Here is a 26,811-nt window from a genome sequence, read left to right on the forward strand (position 1 = left end):
ATCGCTGTGTTTTTCCCTAGCAAAGTACACACTGATTAATGTAAATGCTTCTCTGTAAACCTGTCCTTGATGGATCCTCCTTACATTCTGCAACAGTCAAAACACCTCCCTAAAGACTCTCAACTTTCTGCATTACAATCCAGCCCTAACATTTTTTGGTCATTAGAAGCACCATATTCTTTAAATATGCAGAAAACGTTAGGTTTTGCTTCATCTCTATTTTGCAACATACATTTCAAGAAATATTATGCTCCTTTGAAATATAATGAACTTTCAAAACAGCTGTGTGCCAAACTAGTAAAGCTATGCTTGAACATAAAGCTCATCTTTCAGTAATTCTGCTGTTCTGCAGGGTAGAATGGGATAGGAAGTAGTTGCTGGGTGCAAGCTGCAAACAGTTTCTTACATCTTGAAAAGCTTATTTGCAAAGTCAAGAAGAAAATGAAATGGTTTGAAGACATAAGACCTTCAAGCAAATATAGTGACGTACAGAACTATTGCAAAGCACATGAAAAAAATGAAGGTAGCAAAAGGGTCAGACTGGGCTTGGCCCTCTCCTTGTTTCAGGGACTAAGCAAAGCAATATGGACACAGGCCAGTCTGTAAGGCAGCAAATTAACACCCGTTTTCATGAATCACAGCATCCATTCCCTTTCCTAACCAGAGAAGATTTGCAGAATGAAGGTCATGGCTCCACCTTTCCTCTTTCCAATGCCCTCATGAAATTAAAAAATGCAAGTGAAATGCCATTCAGTGCTGAAGCTTAAAGAGCACTTTCTTCTAACAGGGAAGATGACCTGCTGCACTATACTGGAGCAGAATAACTGAGATCTGGGAGGAGAGGCAAACAGCCTTTTGTGTTACAGGGATGCTCAAAGCACTCCAATGATGAGCAAGAACTTTCAGTCAGAAATAAGTTACCTTTCCCCTGATAATTCCAACACAGAAATCTTAAATATTCCATTTATTCCGTTGATTGATGGGCATGAGCATGTTTATGCATTCACACAATGCTGAAATCAAATGTTTGCTACTCCACTGGAAGCATATTCAGGATTCACTGAACGCAGGCAGCAGGCAACACAAAGTCATTCAGATGAGAACTGAGGTTATTCTTTCTTCTCTCCTTCCTGAAATAAAGATTAAGTTTCTATTTCATCACATGGAAGCAGAAGGCAAATTTATTGTATTGTCATTCTGTGGAATACCACTGTAATAAAGAAATCAACAGCTTAAAGAAAAGTAGGGTTTTTAATAACCATGGTTGACCAACAAAGCCTTAATGACAACATATGCCATCCTAATTAAGCCCTTTCAGCAGCAATCAGAGCCATCCTTGAGTGGGTTGGACTGATCAAATTATCCAATATAATAAATCAGTTTTATTACCCGAGATACAGCCATTGAATTGGTGTCAGACTTATGGAAAAATATTTCAGACATCATTTCTGAGCATGTTTATGTGGTCGGTTGTTGTGGTTCATTATTTAATTATGAGAAACAAATTACTTAATTAAATGTCCATAAACTGACAGTTCCCAACAATTATTTAATGAAGGAGATGGAAGAAAATATTCTGATGCAAAAGCGAAGGGCTACATACTAAATTGCAAAAGCAAAGGCCTACATATTCAATTTTCAACAGAGAAGGTTAAGCTATATTTAAAAAATATCTATTAAATAAACAAGTTTTGAAGGCATAGAAATGTAAGTGTTATAGCTTCTGAACATTTAGTTAATCAAGTATTACAAATTACATCAAGAAGTACAATTATTTCTGGGCGGGTTAAGTCCTACAGGAAGCAAAAACAGCAAGTGTGACTCAAGAAAGAAATTTCTACTGACAAATTAGTAAAGTCAACTTTAAAATCTGCATGTACACAAAAATAGTTCATGCAGAGAAAGCTTCCTCTGGTCACTAAGAGACCCCATGCAGACCTCTGTGCCAGAGGTTTGCAAGACTTCAGAAAGTCAATCCTACAACTACCCTCTCCTTACATTTTTTCCACAGAAAAATCACCACTCAACTGAGCAACATTTTCAGCCAAAGCAAGACAGGACAGGCTTCAAAACAGCAGGAAACAAATCTCAAGAGCAGTTGAATAAGTGCTACCAGGAAAAACTGAGCACTTCAGTTGATAACAAAAACTAAATCACTGAAGCCCCATCTGTTGGGAAATGCTTCAAAAATTTCACAGCAAACTGGAACTGACATTAAAATCAATTCATAACTATGAAGAACTCCGTTGGTGAATGGATGTATTTGATTTCTATTTCCTGAATTGGCATATTACTTTCAAGGGAATCTCTGAGCAAGCTTGCTAGTCTCCATATACTCACCTGAAATGAGTCAAGTTCTGCCTTTAGTTATTTACTGTAACTCAGAGCTCTTCTAAATGGTATTAGGCCATTTTTCCCTATAAAGCTCAGTTCTGGAATAATTTTAGTTTTTAAAATGCTTAGATTTCAGAAGGATAGAGGGAAAAAAACTACTATAACTGTGCAGTACCATTAATTTTCAAAAAACTCTGGTTTTCAGCTTTTAATATGAGAATTTAAGTACAGAAATATGTTTCAAATAGAAAGTATACACTGAACTAAATATAGATACAAACCCATCTGTGTCACAGCAAACCAGAGCATCCACATTTTTAATTCACCTGACTACAATATAGTCACATGCAGTAAATACCTCAGGAGCCAACACTGAAACAGAGGCTAATTCCTACTTGTGTGAGGTAATTGAAGTCAGTATCTGTCAATATCTTAGAGAACAGGGAGCTGAGGCAGATTAACTATTAAATCAGTCAGTTAATTGCAAAAACCTGTCTTGCCTCCCTCATTAATGGGAACACACGTGTAGATGCTAGTTCCCAGTTTAGTCCTGCTGCCAGACCTGTCCTGGTTCTCCCTGGCTCAGCCCCTCTGCAGGACCCTTCCTCACTGTGTCTGTCTCTTAGCCTTTTATTCTCCAGATACTGACCCACTCTGTCCAGATTTTTCATTTCTGTTTCTAGCTGTAGTCTGCCTCACTATTTGTGCTAGGTTCCTGCAACTAAACCTGGGCTTTACTCTCTTTCATGGCATTTTCTGTGTGAATGGAAGACGGGGAAGTTGAGGGAAGAAATGAATATCTGAAGTTGATCTAGCATAGACAAATAGAACTGTTTAGCTTCAATATTCAACAGAAAACAGCAAAGGTGTTCAACAACACCGAACAAGTTGATTCATCTAAAGAAACCAGTAATTAAAAAGGAAAACCAAAAACTGTTCATGAAACAATAAAGGATTACTCAGAGATGTTTCAGCTCTCCTATTTGTCTTACTCAGACAATCTGACATAGACTTACTCATTCTCTTCAGAAAATTAAAGTTCCCAGTGTACTGAAGTTATGCTTCAGAGTTGTAGTATATTAAGCCATAGAAATACAGAATCTTAGGATCATTTATGTTGGAAAAGACCTTAAAGGTCATCAGTTCTAACTATAAACCTAACACTGTCAAGTCCACCACTAAATCATGTCCCTAAGCACCACGTCTCCACATCTTTGAAATACCTCCAGAGATGGTGACTCACCAGCTTCCCTGAGCAGTGTGTTCCAATATTTCACAAACCTTTCAGTGAAAATTTTTTTTTCCTAATCTCCAATCTAAACCTCCCCTGGTGTATCTTGAGGCCATTTCCTTTTGTCCTATCACTTGTCACCTGGACGAAGAGACCAACACTCACCTCACTATAACCTGCTTTCAGGTTCCAGTTCACAAGTTTGCTTCTTCACAAGTAAATATTTATTGCCTTGGATTCCACTAGGTGTTCCAATGTCTTTTTTCTTTTGGTTTGGCATTTTCAGCTTGCTCCAATACTTTAAAGACAGTGTTTACAGCAGCAGGCATCTTTACATACCAAAAATTCTATAGCATGTATCATTTGGTTATGGGGCAATAGTGCATATACAGAGTTCATGACTCTTTTAATCCTAAAATGTGTGCTTCCCAGTACCAGATACTATCAGGTATTTTCTAAAAATACCTGAAAAAGCAAGAAAAGGCATTTTGCTCTCACACTGAAAACTTGTCCATAACCTAGTAAAAATGAGCACAGACCAGCAAAACTGTCCACCTGTTCAATAAAGGATTAAAAGACAAGTTTGGAATGCATATCTCACTTCAGATACCACAAGTTGTACTTCTAATTTCTAGACAGTAAAACTATCAAAATAAGGTTTTAGAATGTGTCAGTTCAAACTCATTTTCTTTAATAAAAAAGTATTTATCTGAACTGCTCCATTCCCTAGAAAAAGTGTGCAAGAAGCATCCAAATGTTAACTGCTTATAAAGAAGTCAACTTTATGTCCCATACCATACCAAATGCTTATAAAGTGCTTATAAAACAGGGTCTATAAGATACAGCCACATTATGTATGCAAATATCACACAAGTAAAGGTAAATCAAATCTACCTTAGAATTCAAGAGTCAAATGTTACTTTTTCATCAAATGACATTTAGATCGGTATTTGTGCAGATTCACTATTTTATTTCACTGTTCCATTTGCCCTGTGGCTCTGTGCCTTATTTCAGTAGTAGTAAATGATGCTGCAACTCATCATATTGTAAATATATGAGAATTCCAATTCATCTGTTATTACCCTTTATCCTGTTCATTGAATGCTGCATTGCACTCAGTGGAATAAAGGTATGTTGTGATATTGGACCATCTCATGATATGTAAAGACAAGCTGAAAAACAAATATATTGACTGGTTTAAACACCTGAAGTTGTAATCTTAATAACTTTCTCTTTTCTTAAAAAAAAAAAAAAAAAAAAAAGAGAGAGAGGATTAAAACACCCCCATCCACCAAAAATGAAGCTGATAAACCACTTCTTGCCCTATCCAAATCCTTCAATAACTAAAGTACAGGGTGCATGAACCCAGATGTACTGTCAAAGCCCATCCACTAAGAAAATCACACATGTCCTTATTTCTGGCAAATGGTAATACAACTTCTGCTTCAGCAAACTTTATTCCTGGTACATAGACAAAAGAAATTGGAACGCGAGAGGTTTGTGAATAAGAACCATCATTTTTATTTGCTTTTTCCTGCTAGTCAAAACACATAATCTAACTTCTCAGGTGTCTGAAACACTACTAATATACATTTCATAGCTGGATAAACATAAAAATGCCTACATAAACAAGAAAAAATATGAGCTGAAAAATGCTGCTGTCATCAGTAGAGCTAAGTCCCACCCAAAAGATAGATACAAGGTTTCTAAAAATTTTAATCTTTCAAAAACTAAAGAAATGCAAATTCACAAGGTTGACCATGCAATATATTTGAAGAAATTTTCAAGAAACACACAAAAAATCTTGTTTGAAATGAGTATAAAAGGTTATTTCTATTTCTTTTCAAAGTGTCACAGTGAAAGAAAAGTTTTTTTGGTTTCTTTTGCTTTTTTAATATCTGTGTCCTTTCTGGTGCTGTACTCAGATGAATACTAATTATTTACAAGCAAAGGATCAAAAATCAAAGCAATAAATGCTTAAACAGAAAACACTCCACTCTTTTTCTATGGAAAAACTATTAAAACAAATAGGAATATAAATATATAATTTCAAAGTTTATTCTTGATGTTGAGCTTCAAAGCTTAGAAAGCCCCAAACTCACAAAGTTGTGGAAAATATAAATATGCTATAATAATATTAGGAAGATTTATTTGGTAACTGAAATGCAATGGTAATTTTCTTGTTGAATACACATTATTTATATGCACAGAGAATCTCTCTCCTGTGATTACTGGAATGCGGTCCCACAAGATGCCAGAGACACTGTGCCTTGCTCCATTGGTTTCTTGCCTGGAGATGATCTGAGGTCAATCCACACCACAAACCATGCAGAGCCATGCTGTGCAAACGTGGGTATCTGAACACAAGACCTGGGAACTTGTTCTTGGCTATGAATAAACACAAAATGAGGAACTTCAACAATGTTACCTGTAAACTGGACTAATAAAGTAAGAAGAAGGAAAATTCTCCTAGAAGGAAAATTCTGGGATCTGAAGACAGTCAAACTAAGCCACCTGGCATAGAAACAGAGGAAAACTGAGGAGTTATAAAGGGGCTTGGGAGAAGTGGAGGTTGTACTGTAATTTTATTTTTTTTTTGTCTTAAGATACATCTTCTGCTGGCATTAATTGCTAAGACCCGTGGACATTTACAAAGAGCTTGATTTATTAATATTGGCAAGATTTTCTGTATTGGCAGCTGTTGTACCTCCTTCAGTGTTACTCCTAGAATTTCTTTTTTTTGCAAAGTGACCACTGAATGCTGAAGGAAAAATCTTAGAAGTGGACAGGTGTGGTGATCAGCTTCAGTGAGCAACCAGGGAGAGACCACTCATGGAAGAATGAGGTTTATCTGAAACAGACTGAGAAAGCGGTTTCTCTGCAAGGACAGGAATGGCATCCTGTGACAAGGCATGCACAGGGGAACTACAGATGGCGAAGCTGGGTAAAACTTTTGCAAAAATGACAATAAAACACGTTTTGTTTAAAAATGAAGTATGCTTGCCAAGATATAGGTATAAATTTAAAGGGAGGAAAACCAGAAATACAAAAGGCATAAGAGTGTGTCCAGGTACAGGTTTTGTGTTGAGAAAGAAACCTCTTGATATGCTAAAATATACATGCAGGAAAAATAATTTCAACATTTCATTTAATTCCTGAAGTTATCTGAGTTTCCAGAAGCAGCAAACATTTCCTCCTATTCTACTTGGTCGTTGTCAAAGCTAACACATTTTTTAAAAGTCTCTGTTTTTCAAAGGAGCTTTACCTTATCTTCTCTGCTAGACAAACTGACACATCACAAAACACTCTGTCACAAAGGACAAGCAGGAACACTCCTTGAACAGGTCTTGGGCACATTTCCTCTGGCTGAGTAGTGCACTCAAAACTCCAACCTGTTTTTGCAATGTGTAAGCAGAGCAAGAGCTTTGGAGAGGAAATCTAAAGACAACACACTAATGAGATCTGGAAAGGCACAGCCATAAAAAATGCCTGGGTCAAATTACCACTCTGCATATGCCCAGTATAGCAAGTAAAACAGCAACAGTATTACTAAGGCAGCAGAACTTGGTGTACTGATTCAGCAACTCACTGATGAGCTTATCATTGTCAATCAGATTATCCATGATCTTATGCTACATCCAGGCAACCTTATTCCACTCATTGTTAGAATTTCAGAGTATTTTCCAGAATAAAGCTAAGAGGGGTTATCTTAACTTATGCATTCACTCACCAGCTAATATGGGGAAGAGAATCTATTTTAACCTCTGTTGGCTGACATGATGTGTCAATGCCACCAGTACAGCGTGACAGCGCTGTGAGAGGCAGCAAATTATGCTCTTCTCAGAGAAGGGATAAACTAATACTTCAAAAGCAAAATATCTGAGAATAAAGGCCAACCTGACATGCAGGCTGCACTAGTTTAAAATCTCTCTTAAGAATTACATTAATTCCCATGCAGACAGTCTTCTGCAGACACAAGGCAGCTTAAGAGCCATTCAGTATGGGCATCACCATCACCATCACTGCTGCATAACACATCAGACAACTTCGATTCAGCTTAATGAATGCAATGTTAAACCACATATTTCAGTATTTCAGCAGGTGTGAATTATATGCAGAATCAACTTCTGTTTTTTCCTTTTAGCTCTAAAATTAGGGAATTCAGCAATTCCAAAAGCCTGATCTTGATGAGGTCAAACCACAGACTGAAAATATTGATGTGTATTATATGTAAAGACTGAGTACTGTAAAGGTGGTTGGGAGGACAATTGGCCTTTTTGTCACTCCACAGAATGTGAATTTCTGTTTGCAACATGGAAATCAATTATCTCAAAATATCTCTTGGATACATCACAACTTACTCTTTTCACATTGCTTCATAGAGACCAAAATAACTGTGAAAATGTTCAAAGCAACAGATAAAGATCCCCAATACCTTTAAAATGGGCTGTAGGGAGTCCTGATTGAGACATTGAAGTATCAGGGACAAACATGAAACAGGTTACACTGCATAGTCTTTGTAACAAACCGAGTTTCCAGACAGCTTCAGTGGTAACCTCCCTCACTGACTGCACTCCAGCTCTTTCATGCTGCCTTCAAAACTTAAGGCTTCCTAACATTTCATCTGAGCTGATTCAGCTTTGATTAGCTGGGATTCAAATCTCTTTTACTGAAAAACATGTAAAAGTGGAATGAACCCACTGATGCAATATCAAATCTGTCTCTTGGTCCATTTTTGTTCCTGAACATAAATATTTTGTGAAAGATCGTAAATTCTCAAGATGAACATCTGAAAGAAGCCCAAGTCAAGCCTTCATTGCAATTTCTCTGCTAATAAATTATTTACAAGAACAGAATGTCAAATAGTACACAAAAAGACATTAGACAACTTATCATCTGTTCTTTACTTGGGTTGACGAGCAGTTTTGAAAGGACTACTTACAGTATAACCAGGAAATATGGTGAATAAAGAGCACGAGAAAGGGACTGTTAATTGTGAGTTGAGGATAGTATTAGCTTAGTGTATAAAGAGACCAGATGACTGTGACTGATTTATACCCAAACACTGTTCCTCCTTAAGCAACCATTGGTGCATACGAATGGATGCAGGATTAAGGCCTTATGCTCAGCCACCTTGGTGAGGAAGGAAGCCAGGCAGGCAGCAGTGAAGCTGGGACCAGCAATGTGCCCTGACACTTCCCAGCTGTGCTGAGGCTGGCTGGATGCAGAGGGTGGCATAGCCAGCAGAGCCACTGCCAGCAGGAACAGCCCTGGTGCCTGTGGTGTCCCCTCTCATTCCCACCGTGTGGCCAGGAAGGCAGCAGAGCAGCACATGTTGCTCTCCTGGTACAGCTGCTCCTGCCACCTCCAAACTCAGAGTAACACAGCCACCAGCACCACCACCTCCTCCACACACCAGCCCCTTCCTAAAATACTGCCTTTCTAGCGTCAGTTTTACGTCCCACTTCCCTTACCACACTTAACACTTGCTCTGACCTTTGTGACCACATAAGTCAACAACATCAAATCAGTAAAAAAAGTATTGTAATTAAGGGAACTGAATAAATAGAGCTGAAGCCCTCCTTGGGACATATTACAAGAGAATGTAAAATGAAAACTAAAAATCCATTTTTAAGGTTCACAAGACCAAAGCAGAGATTTAATGTTTATCAGAGTAGAAGATCTGTAGGAAAAGACCATCTGGTCACTAGCTGTGGCAAGGGGAATTTCTTCCACATTTCTTCCACCGTGCTGTCCAAAGTTACTAAGGCCCATCACTTCATTAAGCAAATGAAGTTCAGCTTTGTGATTCAAAAAAAGAAAACGAACAAAAAAAAACCAACCAACCAAATAAAAAAACCCCACAAAAACAAAAAAAAAACCAAAACCAAAACAAAACAAAACAAAACAAAAAGCTTACTAAGGCTGCAGTCAATAAAAGACAGCTTTCCTGGATGGCAGCATTCTCTCAGTTTGCCAGAAAATCCTTGTCAGCCTCCAAAATTCACCAGGCATTCACAACACAGGAGAAGAAACAGGAACTTTGATCAAGGGAGTCTCTTAAGAGTGGAAGATTCTACTATTCATTGTCTTCTGACAATGAATAGTAGAGACACATAATTTTTTACTGTCTGAATAGTTCTATATGTTCTATTCTCTTATTCATAAAGCTACCACTGGAAATTATATCACAGTGCATTATACACTCCCTGTAGCAATGCTCTTGGCTTTAGACCAAATGAACTCAGTTTATCTTTTTTCATTGAGTTCCAAATTTATTAGACATAGCTCATTATTTTCATTTGTGATATAAACTTGTCTGACTTGTTCCCCAGCTTTAGAGTATCTATCAGTTGACAGTATTTATCTGTCAACCTCTGGTAAAGGAAAGCTGATTTAGCATAACAGTTTTCTGCTTGGTTGATGCGACCAGATTAAGTAATTTTTTTTTTTTTTGCTGTCTAGTTGAAAATAAGGCACCCTGAATATATTGAATATAAAGCACACATCCACTAGAAGAGGATGAAAAAAACTGAGGAAGTTAATATTATCAGCAAACCAGCTTACTCAAGTGAAGACATAAGAGAGATGGAAATCCACCACTGTGTTTTAGTACTGCACACAAATTTTAAAATAGTCTTCTTGCTAAAAAAATTTATTTTTTAAATTGCATGCATGTGTCTACAAGATTTTCTGCATACTGATCCTGCTGTTTGTTCAGAACTAGCCTTTCAGATTAGCAGTCTTAGAATGTATGGAAGGAGTGCACATGACCACTTACTTCATTCCGCTACAGATTTCCATTCAGGTCTTACACAGCACTTAAACAGCCAAGGTGAATTGCATATCTGTCAGATTTCTCTTTTGCTCTTTACCCCAACCTCTAAGATATATTAAGGTATTTCCCATCTTTGTAGGATATGAAAAGCCCTTGAAATACACGCTACACTGACATAGATGGTTTTGCACTTCCAAAAATGCCTGTGAACAAATGTTTTTCATACTCCCAAGTCCAATTCAGCCTAAAGCTCACAGCTTCCTGGAAATCCATAGCATGCAAGCACCAATATTTTGCCAGGAGCAAAATTTTACTAGAATTTATCACCGTGAAATTTTAGTCTTTTTATAGAAAATACACTCTGCTAGACAAAAACATTTCACACCTTTCATTTGAACAGAAACCAACAGACGCATTAAGCCAGTTTACAAATTATGTCAATTTTGTCAGCAACGAGATGTTTTTCCCTCAGTTCTACGGGCAATTTGTTTAGCATGGTTTTAAAATGAATATCTGAATGCTGCATTCAATTTTCAAGAACACTGCATGAGTATGGGAGGATCCGAGTAACTCTAGGAACTACTGCTCCCCAAAAATGCAGGGGATAAAAAATAAATCTTGTTATAAAGTTCCTTGGAGGGCTAGGTATCACATAAAAAAAAAGAAAAAAAGAAAAGAAAACCAAACCCAAACAATAAATACTCATTAGTGGAAAAAGACTTCAATTCCAATCAGTAAATAAAATGTTTCAAAGTACAGTCTCTTGTCACTGCCACAGGAATGAAGGAGTATGAAGCGATTCTTCTTTTTGCAAGAGACAGAAATGTTTACTGTTCTTTCAAAGACTGGAAATCTGGCATGGGAAAGAGACATATGTCATAGGAAAATAAAATGTTAAAATGGTAATAAATATTTAAACACAAATAGGGGCTCTGGAATTTATCCCTGTGCATTTGAATCAGTTTGTTAGGGCTCCCCTGTGACTTTGGACATTTTGTTGGGAAGCTCTTGGTTCATAGTTTCTAAGCTCTAATTTGCTCTAATCTTTGTGATTGAATAATGATGAACTGCAGAGACTGGAACTATGCAGAAGAAGCCTTTCATCCATCCATCCATCCAGTTTCTTTGCAAAATGCCTTCTGCCACTGATCACTGTTTCTCTTGGGCCATTTGTTGAACACTAAAGTAAATTTCAGAGTCCCCCAGACATAATTTAAAAGGTACTCAGACAAATTAATGGAAACCTATGTCTCACGTGCCCATCTATGTTAATGAATTGCCTGTCCCAGTTGTATCATAATTACCATTTTGGCCAAAATAAGCTTTAACTAGGACTCACAATATGTTTTCTATAAACACACAATTGTATTCTGAAATACAACACAGTGGGCCAAACATCCAGAGAGTAACAGAAAACCAAAGGACATGTTGGCATAGAGGTGATTGGCTTTTTAATTTGATTGCCTAGGAAAATGAAGTTTCTGCTGTCACGCTGCACATGTATACCCACACAAGGGTGAAGGGTAGGCAGCACTTGTATGTGTGAAGCCTTTATGTGTCTGCAGTCTCTTCCCCATACTCAATTGCAGCAAAATGTGTCATTCAATGAACTGTATTGACAGTGGAAGTTCCTAAAGGTTGTGTGCAAACACATAGCTGGGTAACACAGCCTCCATTATTAATCCAACTGGCAATCAACACATCCACCAGGGATGTGAGCTTTTATTCCTGATAGATAACCTACCACCTCAAAGTAAAGCAGAGATAAATTTTTCCTAATGGGCATCTGTTGAATACTAAGAAAGCAAAACACATATTTTAAGTGGTTTAATGTATCATACCAGCAATTAATACACTTGCTTGCTGATTCATCTTGCAGAACGAGTAGCTGTCGAGGTGCTGTGGGAGAGACAGAATCAGTATGGGCAGTTCTCCTCTCTCTACTTTAAAGGGATAACTCAGACTGCTACTACTATGCTATTTACTCAGCGCTTTCCATTCATCCTACATGCACATGCCTCATACATTAGAGGCCTTGCCAGAACATGAGTATTTAGTAAGATGGTGAAGTCATCCTAAAGCAAATGTTCATAACTGGTTTGACAGTGTTTTCTAGCTGGCTTCATTCTAGGTTATATCTTTCCACTTCCATTCAAATTATTCCTATATTTCAGTTTTAGTTTAATTATTGTGATAACAGGAAAAATATAATGTCGTAACAAATTCATATACAGATTTGCCCATCTGCCCACACAGAAGTTTTGAAATTAAATACTAACATAGGAAAAGATTTTTTTAAGTCAGAATTTGAGAAGCAGCATGAGCTACTTTCCCATCTATTCAGCTGTGGTTTTTTTAAACACAAACAAAAATGCAATTTATTTAGAGAATTTTTAGCTATCTAAATAATAACCCACTATTCCCTTTTACAGTGTTGTAGTAGAAAAATAAAACATTTATTTATCATTTTTGGCTCTATTCACAGACAATGGTTTCAGAGAGATCCCTTCAATTGTCTATTATAGTACATGAATTCTAAGACTTCCAAGTGTTTTTCCTTACAATGTATTAGTTAAGACAGAGACCGCTAAATGAGCAAATATGATTTTATAATAAATTTAATTTATGTCAAGAACAGATTTAGGCAAATCCACTTTAAAGGCTCCTACAACAAACCAAATTATTTTCCAGCTTTGTGTAATGCTCTTCCAAAAAGTAATACATCAGAGAAAGTAGTGACCAAGTATAATTTGCTGTGAGATCATGCAAAACATTCTGAGAAACCAAAACCACATGTAAATCAATATCTAACACACTATATTCATCCACTGTCTCTAACAACTGGAAATAAACCTTTATGTAACCATTCATTAATGAAGTTGCCAAGTACTAAACATGTGTGCACAAAGTGTGAATTTCAGCTAAGTGAGATAAATGAACCAAAAGATACTTATGCAACGTGAATAAATTTATGTGATGATTACAGTGTAAATCCAATTCAGAGTTGCAGTTCGCAGTTAAGACCCTGCTCTATTCTGTACAGTTGGCATTGCCAAACTGAAAAAAGTAGGTTTAAATTAAAACTTACAGTTCTGAAATTTTCTTAAACTTCAGTAACAAAAATATTACACAGAGGGAAAGTTTGAGGTAAAATTCTACAGTATAGATAAGACAATTTGAAAAAAAAAATTGTAACAGACAACGTTGTGTGAAGTTGTTCACACAGCTTCTGACCAGCCTACAAACCACACCCACTCACCTCTCTTTAGTTAGAACAGGTTCACCACTCCTTTCTTCCAGCGCTACACTTGGTTGCTATGTTATTCTTGGACTGCAACCTCTGAGGAAAAGAGTATGGAGTATAACAAAAGACCAAGATCTGTTCTGCAAGGAGGAGGCAGGTCAGCTGTGCAGTCAGCGAGCACTGCCCACTCGCTGGAATGCTCATTGCCCACTCCAACATTTCATGAGCATGATGGTGACTCAGGAGGAGCCAGGGAACTCCAGAACCCATGTCTTCTTTTTGTGTCTCCCTACACCTCATCTTCACAGTGTGGATTCAAGAGCAAGACGTCTCTTCACTATTTCACTGCATTTTTTAATTCACTGTACATTCAAACTAGCACGTGTAATTTCTCTTGATCAAGCTGTTCATTCTTAAATCCTTTTCCTGCATTTTTAAACTCTTGACACTTTGAATTTTCTGTTGCTAAACAAATGGAAACAGATCTAAGTCCACTGCCCCAAATGCTGAAGATTCCTCCATAAAGAAAACATGGATAACTTATCAAACTGAAAGTAAATTTCCAGGTAATCTGCCCTTGTCTGTTATGTACTGCCTAAAGGCAGATGTCTAAAAACATTCATATCGAGTATCTGCAATTTCATCAAAGAAATGTATGTTAAATAGTTTAAAATTAAGTAGTCAAGTGTAGTTATTGGAACAAGAAACACTATTTTCATGCCCTGAGCCAGGATATATTAATACAATCTACAAACAGTAGATATTATTACTGGATTAACAGGACAAAAATGTGAAAAAGGGAATTTCCATTATTAAAAGAAATAGGCATTAAGATGTCACTGAATTATATAAAGCTATTCCTACAAAACTATTGAAAATGATCCACTGAAAAAAACTTCTCATTTAGGCCTGAAACCAGTTCCAGATGGAAACCTTCTGCAAGCAACCTAGTAGAAGTTAAGATGACAACTGAATGTTATAAAGGCAGATTTTCAACTAGAGAGTTTTTACTTTCATAAGGGACAGAAAAACATGTATAGCGGAAATTTCAGGCAATTCAGACAGTGATGGGCCAGTGGTAAGAACAAAAACCTCAGTAAGCTGCTAAATACAGCACCTAATGCTTGGCTTTACTAAAGAAAACCTTTGAAAACAAAAGAGATATTCAGTTTGATGTGAGGAAGGAAGAGCTAGCAGAGGCATGTAAAGGGAAGATTTAACAGGCCAGGAAGATGATCCTTACTTGTACTTCTGAACAGATTTGAGAAAGGGTATGCAGACTGAGAAAGATTATTTAAAAGAGGGTCAATCCCTGTACAAGCACAGGCCACTCTCTACTTTACATAGGTGTAACAGAAGCTGTAAGAAAATCCAGCCATGTAATGTGACTGCTCTCATGATCAAAGATGATTTTATTACAAATTTTCAAATTCCTGGGCTATCCAGGCTGAAAATCACACAGTATATCATATTTGACACACATATGATATTTATCTGCTACAGACATTTATCTACTCTGCACACAAATATGTGTAAAAGATGCAGTGTCCAAGCTGGAAGCCAGTAAAGGATACAACAGAAATACTGTAACGTGGAAATCGTAAGTGTGAAGCTCTAACTAGGAACCATCCTCAGAATGAGTTGTTCTCAAATTAACAATTTTGTCTTCCCTTCAGGGAAAAACTGGCTGAAAAACAAAATTCATGCCTAATGGATATTTAAAAGAAATATATTCCCTGTATGTATGTATCACTAACAAGACATAGGAACAAATGTTATTCCTTAAGTTTTTCAGATGAACTGATAAGTCTTTTCTATCATGTAATTTCTATCATGATGCCACCTTTATCTCAAAGAGGCATTGTATATGTTCACTGCTGTACATACAAACAACAAAGAAAATTCCCCATGCACCACTTCTTCCCTGAATTATGTACTTTTATATCACTGTATCACACAATTTTAGGATTATTATGCTGAAGGTATCACAGGCTTCCGAAAAGTAAGTCTCAGAACATGAATCTCATAAATAACCACAACTAATCACAAGCTGTCCTGTAAGACACCAACCAAGAAGATGGCCAGGAAAAACCTAATGCAAACACAGGAGAAACTGACATGATGGGCTACAACATGCAACATGGGAGATAGGAAGAGACATCAGTAATGCCATGAGGACAAACAGAGCCCAAGCTTTTTTGGGGCAGAACACTCACCCCAAATGGGAGGTTTGACACAAGGAACCACCTGCAGCACGTTCACCGACCTGCAGCAGAAATATCATGACCAAGTTTTTAACAGGAGCACTTCAGGAAGGCCTTACACACTGGGTAGCTACTCAGAGAGAAGGGACCATCATACAATAATTTCACACTTCAAAAGCTGCCTTGAGTATCTCAGTAAATCAAAGGATTCCCAGACTGATTAAAACTGAGCATGCAGTGGAAGAACATCCTCCCCATGTCTGAGGAAGGAGCTGATTCAGTCACACATCATGCCTGTCCTGCTCTTGCAAAACACCTGCACTCTTCTTCCTAGAAACTGTAGGCAGGCTGCTATGGAAATCAGCAATACAACTGCCATGAGAATTACCCCAAGAACAACTTCTCTAAACAGAGAACAATACAGTGTCTCTTTTCCAGCAGCTATAGATTGTGAGCAACAGTACCCTTCACTTTAGATATCTGCTGCATGTAACACACAAAGTTATTTTTATAAATTACTGCTTCATGGATTTTTATTTCCCATTATTTTAAAGTTTTAAACATCATTCTGAAGATCTGAGTTGCAGACTCTAGAGGAATCCTTATCCTAAACTGAAGGCTGCCTAGATATGTGCCATTGGTACATACAGTTATTCCCAATCTAGAGCACTCACTTATGCTAAATTTGCATAGTCTAAAAAACTAAAAGAAACTAAAAAGAAACTAAAAGAAACTAAAAAAGAAACTAAAAAGTCACTGTCCCTAATCTTCACCCCAAATGGGCCCCAGTACTGTGAAAACAGAAGCTTGTATTAGAGACCATAATTTTGATGTCTAGCATTACACTATGGTAGTTAAATGAATGTTTTCAGGTTGTTTATCATGATTTCTAAATAGAAGTGCATTTCAGATGCATGGTGGTAAGCAAATATTTCAAATAAAAGATGGTACTTATGTTATTCAATCTTGTTTTCAAGCTAAAAAAAAGCTTTGACAAACAGATGGGTTTTTGACCACAGCTTTCAAACACCCAGTGCAACTGTAAGTTTATACACTTATAAATACACTTTACTACTATGAGGTATGTTTTTTAAAGATGAAGGACTAGCTTTTCCCACAATAGCATCTCCAGCTACTTACACAGCATAAACCTGCAGAAAGTGACATTTAGCTGTAATTGCAGAACTTCAAAGCACTTCATGGGTTTTGCAAGCTCTTTTGCAGAGGTTTTTTCAGCACTTTAAATGCCTCCAGAGAGACATATTTTAAGTAGGAAGATCTAAGATACTTCTTGCTATCCAGAAAAGACAATTCTATTGACATAAAATGAGGAATGTAAGTTAAGTTGGTGCACTGCTTTGTAACTCAAGTAATATTGACACTTGATCCATGAAAGCAGCCTCCTTCGCATCTACTTACTCTGAAGCAGAATTAGCATTTAGAAGTCACAGAATCTTATTTTTATACTATTAGAGTTGCCCTAGAGGTGCTTTTTCAGGACCTCTAGGGCAAAGCACCTTCCAGCTGCTTTTTCCAGATCTACCTACTGGAAAGTAAGGTGCCCAGACAACTTTTCTAAACATATTAGAATTGTGAAATGAGGTTCGTAACTTCACATATTTTCCATTGACTTCTGAACACTGTAGAGTCTATTTTAAAAACCGGCATGTATAGGAAGCCAAATTTATGGCAGAATTCATCTTAAGACAGAGGTACATGCATTTTCATGTATTTCAGGGCAAAAAGAATGAGAAATCCTGAGAAATCCTGAGGCATTCATGATACTACTTTTGTATCTCTCCTAACATGAGGCAACACAAGAACCTCAATGATTTCCTTGTTGATTCTTGTGCCCTTTGATGCTAACCTCAGACAGCCAAAAAAACCAGACCTTCTCAAGTACATCCAGAGGGGCACCTGCAGAAGGAAGCAGTCCATCTAAGGATGCAACTGAATTCTTGTACATGAGTTCCTGCTTTAAATGTGGGGAATTCACGGAACTTTTGGAGAGCGATGACACAAATACAGCCTTACCCAGACATTTCTCATATGGAAAGGGAATACTTTTCTGGCAGAACACTTCACAACTCTTCTGCTGGTATTTCAAGGATGCAATTCTGAAGATTACTGAACAATTGAAGTCTTGTAAATCACCTCTTTCCCCTCAAAAACACAGACAGAAGTTCTCTCATCAAATATCTCGCTTCTGTCCTTCTTGCAGTACTCTCTGTGCTTTCTCTAGGAATGCAACTATTCACCTTTTCCTCTTTTCAAGGGTCATATATATCCTCTTTCTATCACAGCATAAAGAATGAAAAAGCAAGCCCACTATATTTTACTGCCTTCTTTCATGCAGTCTGGCTAGACCTTTATGACCCCAGCTACCTGTGATCTCAGGCTTACAGTTCCACAGCCATCAAAAACCTGTAGAGAAGGCATACAGGTGTGTATACACATAGTGGTCAGTACCATCATGCAGTAACTAGCAGAGAAAATGTTATGTCTTTCAAAACTCCTTAGACTAAAAGGAAGATGATGGATAATGGTCTTGTAATTTTCCAAAAGGGAACTGATGCCCAAATATTTTATTTTTCATTTCCCAAAACGTTGGGGGCTTTTTCTGCAGAAATAACTTTTCCTGCAGTTAGACAAATACAGCTAATATATAATAGTAAAAAGTTAACAGTAAAACAAATAATCAAGTCTCGTTTCAAAGAGCAAAAGTCATGGACTCAGTAAACACAGGGTTTATAATGAATTATGTATTAATCTCAATAAAGAGTGGTACACAAACACACGAAAGCACAGCACAAAAAACTACAGAATCTTAGATCTGAGGAAACAATCAACTGGGCATAAGATGTATCACATCAGAGAATAATGCTTGAGATTAACTTTGGGATTTTCATTTCAGATAGAAGTATTGTAGCATCATAAAGAGGTTAAAAAAAGGCAGCAAGATGTACAAGAAAGGGTAGGAGCATAGTGAGAAATATCAAATCACTGTTAACAATGCATGTCTACATTAATCAAAGCATTCAATGAATACTCTATTCCACCTACCAAAAATCTGAAGGTTTAGAATTTTTCTAAATTAACAAGAAAACTTTACAAACATAAATAGCATTGAAAAGATGGAGAATAATACAATGTATAATCACCGATCAGTAAGATCAGCTCTCCCTTTGGGGGTTAAATAAGTTATTTAATGTAGCAAAAAGGAAAGCTGATGAATAACACAGATTAATAAACTGAAATCTAAGCAATTTTAATTAAGACACCCCAAGGAACCAGCCCAGACAACACCACAACTGCATAAGACAATAAGTTGTGAAAAGGAGCATATGATGAACGATTACTACAAATGCTTAAGAATTAACTAGCTGAAAGACTAATGACACAGTGTAGAAAGAAATTATCTCCTCGTGCATTCAATTATCCAGGAAGGTCCTTTCTTATCTCAGTGAGCTTAAATAAAATGAGAGGTGATCATCATCAGATGCTGTCATGATTTCTACACACTTTGCTTGGAAATGCCTCTAGCACAGTTGCAGTATGCTTCCTCCAATAAAACTCCTTCACGAATGTCACTGCATTTGTCAGAGAAGTTGCTCCAGCTGAAAAAGCAGCAGAGTGGCTATTCTTTGCATTTAGGTTAATGGAGTTGTTTAGTTTAGGGATAGGGAACCCTGTCAGGAACTGCACCCCTGGAAGGGCCCTATCCTGCCCCATTCTTAATGTGTCAACTGCACCTGCTCCTTGGCACTGTAAACCAAATTTGCTCTTGAATCCATTTCTCCAGCTGACTTTGAAAAGACTACTTCTGTGTTTTACCTTTTTATCTTTTACATTTTACCTTTACATTCTGTGTCATAAAGCTGTTCCATAAAAAAAGGAAAACACGTAACTCACATAATGAGAATGAAGGCACTGCAGACATTAAAACCTGCAGAGACACAGATCTCATGCTGACTTTTACTCAAAACCTATCTTCAGTGAGGATCTCTACACATGCATCAGTGTGTGTTTTGAAAACAACTGCATTGCACTGACAAAACTCTTACACTTCACCTAAATGTTTGCCATTTAATCACTAATTAAACAGTCTTGAGGAGAACTGTTTGTGCATTCTGCTGCATTCAGGGACATACAGCTGCAATACCAACTGGTAATGGATACAGGCAGACAGCTGTGAGTGATGAAACCTAGAGCAGCAAGACAACTGTAGAGCTGATGATTTTCCCCTCCTTCTTCCCTTGAAAAAAGTCTGATTAGCATAGATTAGTTCCCAAACCCTGTTTATAATACGTATAAAATGATAGGAGGCAGAGCAAAGCTCTTTCAAGCATAATTCTAATGACTCTACTTACTTAGGGGTCAAAAGCAAGTCAAAGAAAATCAATGTCCATTTGTGTTGTTGAAGCTGAAGCATACAGTTCATTATTCAGAACTGTTAAAAGAGTCAATCAAAACATTTTGGCATATAGAGAAACTAGAAAAAGCTGGCTCACATAATTATGAATGAAGATATATTTAGCACAGCAAATGCAAAACAGCAAATCATTTTAGAAACAATTCTGTAATTAAGAACCAGTGCTTTATATTAAGGCAAATATTACCAGTTACATTAAGTATGAATATCTAAATTTAAAGAGATTTTTAAATATTCTCAAGTTCTTAGTATTATACCTGTTGAAATCAATGACATTTTTACACTAAATTCAATAAAAACAGCAAAATAGTCTTTACACCAAGAGAGAATCAGAGAATATGATTGCTATCACTCACGATAGCCTGTCATTTGTACAAGATGATGAAATTCCCTTTAGTTTTTGACAGAAAGCAGAAGAAATATGAATGTCATAAATAACACTCCCATTCTCACTTCTTTATGGTCAGCTGTTTTTTAAATAAATTTAATACAAAAATTGAAGGGGAAAAGGCATGTGTTTGGTTTTACTCAAACTGATTTTATTCAAACTTAAATCTGAGTCTATTTGAATAATTTGACCAAAAGCAATATAAAATTTACTTAAAATATACCATTTCTAACATCTTTAACATGAAACCAAGTACACATTGAGAAGGAACAAAAAAATAACATAAAGCCAAAGTTTAGAATAATCTGATGAATAAATTGTCCCTCATCTGGTGTTATCTCAGAAGCTCCAAGCAATGAGGACTTCAGAAGTGCTTGATGTTTAGCAGCTTTAAAAGCATGCTTCTGAACCAAAATCTCAACCAATTGAATGAATGAATAACCAATTCTAAGAGCCAGGAACAAACTTCATAGAGAAAAAAAATTTAGAATTCATCCCTGTTGCAGGTGAAAACCACCTGTGGAATTGAGCAATCAATCAATTGCACCCACAGCACCTTGAAGCCATGTTCTTTCACAGACACAGTATCCATGCCAGTACTAAAGCAGTAAAGCATCAGTGCCTTCACATCAACCACGTCTTACATAGGGATTTCAGTGGCTGTTGAAAAGCACCTTGTGTGCATCAGTGTGGGACTTTCACCCTACTCCAAGTTTTATTCCACAATGGGAACATCCACTGCCACCCCTCTGTGCTCAGTTCCTGGCATGGGGGCCCTCGTGCTTTTCACTGTGGAACATACAGCACAGCTTTTCACAAACCAATCATTCCTTGTCTCTGAAGTGCCCGAGTGGTACAGAAAACTGTGTCCAGCGGTATCATTTATCCATGTTCTAGCCTCATGTGCAAAACCTTAATCCCATTTTATAGATCATTTGTTTATTTATTTATGGTAAATAAATAAATTACATATATTTATATATGTCAGTCAAAACTATTGCTACTCTCACAGAAGTATCACAGTGGCAACTTTTATGGTTTTGCCCAACATTACCAAAAATAAACCAGAGAATAGATCATAAAATTAATCTCATCCCAAACACTCTTCTTGATTAGTTTTCCTCTACTCATTACTTTAATAAATTGAAGCGAGCAAATCCCCAGGAAACAGCCCAGCCCTTGGCTGCTGCAGCACCAGATTCATCACACAACAGAGTGTTCCACCTCTTTTGGCCAATTTGAGCTAATTACTGAAGATAAGGCTTAGATTCCCAAATGACAGTGACAGCCACAACTGAATTGTGCAGTGGAAAAAAGCTTTGTTTCCATATCACATAGCTCCTCTTCTTTGTAAGTGGTAGACACATCACCTACTAAATCTCTCAAGATGAATAATAATTTCCTCCTTGAATAATTAAATATATGTGTGAATTTCCCTGGATGTGTCTCCATTGCATTCCCTGGTGTTGATTATAGCTGTATCTTTGAGACATGACCTGTTTAGAGTTCTGGGTTTTTGGGGCTTTTTTTAATGTATGCTTTCTCTCTTTCCTTTGATCTGCAACAGGAATGCAGAAAATCCAGGTTGGCCACAACAACAGTAAGGCTTTCTGACTCTTCCATTATGGCAGATGAAACTCTGAGCAAATACAGAAGTTTGTCTGTGTAGTCATGCTAAGCCAGCACCACAGCATACTGCCAGAGGTACGTGTTGATGTAGCAGACTCACGTTGGGATTCAACCCAACCACATTCAGCTTCTCTGTGGAAACATGAACTGAAAGCACAGCCATGTGAAGGGCCAAGAAACATGACACACTAAATCCATCTGATGTTTCTTACCATTCACGACAACTCTTTAGCTTTTAAACAATGAATGCAAGCAGACCTGGTGATGACTACCAGAAAGAAATACTGACAGCTCAGGCACAAGGACACAACAATGAAGAAATGGTACTTGAGCACTTCAGAAGGAAGAACTGAGAGCAGACTACAGCTCTTGTTTGTATGTCTTAATACTCAATCTGAAGTGAATAAATAGAAATTACACACTCAACTGGGTTGGGCTGACTAGAAAAATCACATTTAATTGTTGGTGGTTTTTAATTTTGCTTTCTGTCAGTTCATGGAAGCTATGCCCAAAAAGCATGACTGAGCAGACATGAAAAAATTAGGAAAAAAAAAAATAACTTCTGAGCTTGCCCTGAAATTTCTGAATCAAGGTCAATAACCTTCTCTAATAAAGGAATTTACATATAATTAATACAAAAATGCATATTGTACAGTTGAACATAGTGTACTTTGGAAGTCTTCAATTCAAATGATACAACCCAAGTGGTATACAGAACATTAAATAATATCCTAGAATTCCCTTACAGTGAAGTGTGTGCTGGCCACTCCTGAATTTTTAAAATTAAGAACTATACACATTGTAAAATAAAGTATCAATATGCAGGAAGGCTTTCTGACAAGTACAGAGTAAAAGATAAAATGTGTGAAGGTAAAGGAGGTTGATTAATATCTTAAAAGTGGATGTTTTTAATGGTGTCTTTAAAGACCTCAAGTCTTACCTTTCCCTTTCTGAGTTTTGAAGAAAAAGCAACATTTTTTTTCTCAGACCTTGTGAAAACTCAGTTCTTTAGCCATGTAAAAGAGGGAAAATCTGACTGTAAGTGAAAGTATAGAGCACCATGTTCTTTAATTCAGTGATGGGGACCTTCATCAGATTATCTCATAGCTATGGGACAAGACACTGCAAAAGCCAAATGATAAATCGTTAAATTATGTTTTCTTCCTCTCCAGGCAACGAGTATAGCATTTGATTAGTTTTAAGGGCTAAAAAGAAAGGAGTCTGCAATATGCATCAAAAGTGACAAAACTAAGACAATTTTTAAGCCCCGTTTATTCATATAATCAGGCATAAGCACTTATGCTATTTGTGGAAACCTCAAATGTAATACATAGCCCAAATGAATTCCAGATCAGTGCATGCTTCAGTGTTTCATGCTCTCCCTTGCACATGCCTAGTGAAAGCCTGCCACTCTGCAACAGAGGAAGGAATTACTACAATAGAACCATAGGCAGACTTTGCCAAAAACTATACTTTTTTTCAATAAGAGGCAGAATAAGTGTTGTATGAGGCAGCTGAGTGTTTTAAGTAACGGATAGGTTTGCATCCCACTGTCTAGCAATAGTTATTCTAATTGTGTTTCACAGCATCATCAGAGAGACAGAAATATGAACAATCCATGAGAACATTCTCCATAAACTGCACTGAAACAAATAGCACTCCCTTCAGCCAGTTTATCTTCCACCGTTATGGGAAAGGATTAGTTTATATTTCAGCTATAAACTTGAGTCAGTTACATGTTCACCATACTGACAACCCAACATCTTTTAATCTTATCATGTCAACCTTGCATCTACGTAAAAATGTGTACTTTGGTGCATAAGAAAGATCTCTTGCTGCTTAAAACTCAAACTGCATTAACCTGGGAAGCCTTGAGATTGCCACACACACCTATACACTCCTTTCAGTACAGGTCTCACTGATTAGAAAATGAAATATCCAAAACTCAGCAGACATTTCACACACAGTGGCATTTCTGCCGAAACATAAGTTTCCAACACTGCAACTTTTACTTTTGTCACTATCAGCAAGTTATTTTTCCAAGTTATTTCCTACACACATACCATGCCCAGTGCCCCTGCTGAAACTGCCACCTAAAATTGACTGAGCTCCTAACGAAACATCAGAGCTTTGCTGTAAATCTATGTAAATACTTTTATTCTTTGCTGCTTTCATGTTAGAATACAACATGCATCAAGGTCACTGTAACAGATTGCAGTTTTCAGGCTCATAGAGAAGACACTGAGGAAATCAGTAAGAGCAAACTTAATTAAACAGTGTCTAAAGTTCTGCCTTCTCCCAAACCTGCCCAGAATTCACATCTCTATTCCCTGCATTTCAGAGTCAGGTCTTTTCACAGGTACGGGAAGAGAGGCAGCTTAGCTTAAACGCTATCACTGCTGAAAGATGAAGAGAACTCCTTCTTTGCAGTGTGACAGGTCTGCTCTGAGCCCTCCGAGTTTTCAGCTAGAGATTACAGCCCCATGGGCCTCTTCCTTTGAAGTGGAGTTACTCTGAGAGCAAAATTAGTCCCCTGCCTGCAACCTGTCCTCTATACACTGAAATAAATTACAGTCAACTTTTCGTTTCATTGCCACGTCAAGTATAGCAATAAATATCCACAGGCTTAAAAGCAAACAAACAAGGCTGAACAAACCATAACCTCACAGCAAGAGCATCTCAAATAAATACACTAGGCAGGGCACAAGAAAGTTAAGGGCATAAAATTCAAAACTCTGGGTTCACTATCTGAATCCATAAGTGCGTATGAAAGGCTAACACGCACCTTGCCTCTCTCCCACAAGAAACACCGATGGAAAGAAATTAAGGGACTCCTGCAATTTAGTACGAACTCAGCAAAGAGAAGGCATTTTACATTATGAGATGCCTGTAAGAAGGCATCATGTCTTACAGTTGCAGAAGTGGGAAGCGCTGGGACACAGAGCTTCCTTCCCGACTATGCACCGGAGCACCGCACCAGCGGGATGCCCGCGGCGGACTCCGGCGGAGTTGGAGCGGGGCTCCCCTGAAATCCCGGCCGCCAATCCCCCGCACCTCAACCCCCGAGAACTGCTGCTGGCGCCGCCGACCATCCTGCCTCCGAACTGGGAGCAAGCGACCAGCAGCTGCAAAAAAAAAAAAAAGTCACTGGAGACGAAGGGAACGCAGCGAAAAGGAAGCAAGCGCTTACTTGCCTATACAGCACCGCCGGACGACCTCCTCGCAGCCGTGAAGCGCTGTGCCGCTCGTCCTCCTCCCACCGCTCCGTGCTAGTTCCAAAATAATTCCTCCGGGCGCCGGCACATCCCCGGGCTCAGCCGAGGAGCGCAGGGAGCCCGGCCGCCTCGCCCCCCCGCCCGGTGCCCATGGTGTCAGCCACAGCCCCGGCAACTCGCGCTCCTTCCCGCCGGCGCTACCTCGGGGCGAGCCGCCGGCTAACACGGCATCGCACCCCGGCCGCCGCCGCCGCCGGCTCGAACACCGCCGCCGCGCTAAGGGGGAGCGTGGGGCTCCCCGCGCCCTTCCCCGGGACGGGGCGGGGGCGCCGGGCGGGGGCGTGGGGGGAGCCGCGCCGCCCCTCCGCGGCGGCGAGCGGCCAGGCGAGGCGCGGCGAGGCGAGGGGAGGCGAGGCGGCGCGGCGCCGCCACCGCGGCCGCAGCCAGGCGCGGGGATGCCGGGCCCCCCCGGGGCCCCCTCCCGCCCCTCCGCCGCTCCCGGGGCGCTCCGTAACGCCGCCCCGCTGCCGGCGCCAGCAGATCCGGTGACGCGCAGCCCTCCCCCGGGCCGGCCCCCGTGCCGGAGAGGGGCGAGCGGGCGGCGAGCCGGGCGTCGCTTCCCACGGGCAGCCGGAGCTGGGACCACCGGGTGAGCGCGACCCCCGGGCGCGCAGGGACGGCGCGGTCCCGGGCGCGGCGCCGGAGCTGCCGGACCACCCGGGGAAGGCGGTGATTCCCCGGGCCGCGGGAGAGCCCGCTCGCCCGGAGCCCGCCTCACCGGTCCTAAGGGAGCTGCGGCTGCCCGCTCACCCCGTGCCCGGCAGGAAAGTTATCCGTCCCCCTTCTGCCTCACTGAGCCTCCGCTTTTACTCAACTGCCCGGGCTGCCCTTTCTGCCAGCTGTGTGACTGGGTTTCGGCTGGCAGTTCGCCAGAGGGAACGTACATCGACCCCCACCCCATACTGGGAAGAAATTTGGTGCTGGTTGTATCACTTTGCCCGGCTAGTTTGGGGCGGCAGCGGCGCTGCCTTCTCCCCGCCCCGTCTCCCAGCCTCTAACCCGGAGCAGCGCTCTGCGGCGCCCACCGCCCCCTGCGCACAGCCAGCGCCGCTCTTTCGGCGTGCCTCGGACAAGGGGAGAGCCCAAAGGGAGCGAGGGACAAGCTGCCCTGTGCCTCCCGAAAGCCCAGCGTGATCCTCGCCCTCCTGTGTCCGCACGCTCGTGCTTCCAGCAGCGCACATAGCGCCCTGCCAGCGCTCGCCCGCAGGCATGGCTCTTCCCGTCGGACAGCGCTGCAACGCCACGCTCTAACGCAGCTATCAGTCACTTACATAGGCACACCCATGTATATATATA

At 39.4% G+C, this 26,811-nt stretch overlaps 1 protein-coding gene across 2 annotated transcripts in view; it reads right to left on the reverse strand.

Moving 5' to 3' along the window:
* Positions 1–25,551, reverse strand: part of SNTG1 (syntrophin gamma 1) — a 318,063-nt gene extending 292,512 nt beyond the window's left edge. For both annotated transcript variants that reach the window (XM_088057611.1, XM_088057609.1), the window contains exon 1: positions 25,431–25,551. The gene's annotated coding sequence lies outside the window, so the exon portion shown is untranslated. The remainder of the gene's footprint in view (positions 1–25,430) is intronic.
* Positions 25,552–26,811: the final 1,260 nt, after the last annotated feature.

The sequence above is a fragment of the Pseudopodoces humilis genome, chromosome 1 (genome assembly GCF_049639895.1).
Source record: "Pseudopodoces humilis isolate 2021_Gansu_Grassland_sample_001 chromosome 1, ASM4963989v1, whole genome shotgun sequence".
NCBI lineage: Eukaryota > Metazoa > Chordata > Aves > Passeriformes > Paridae > Pseudopodoces > Pseudopodoces humilis.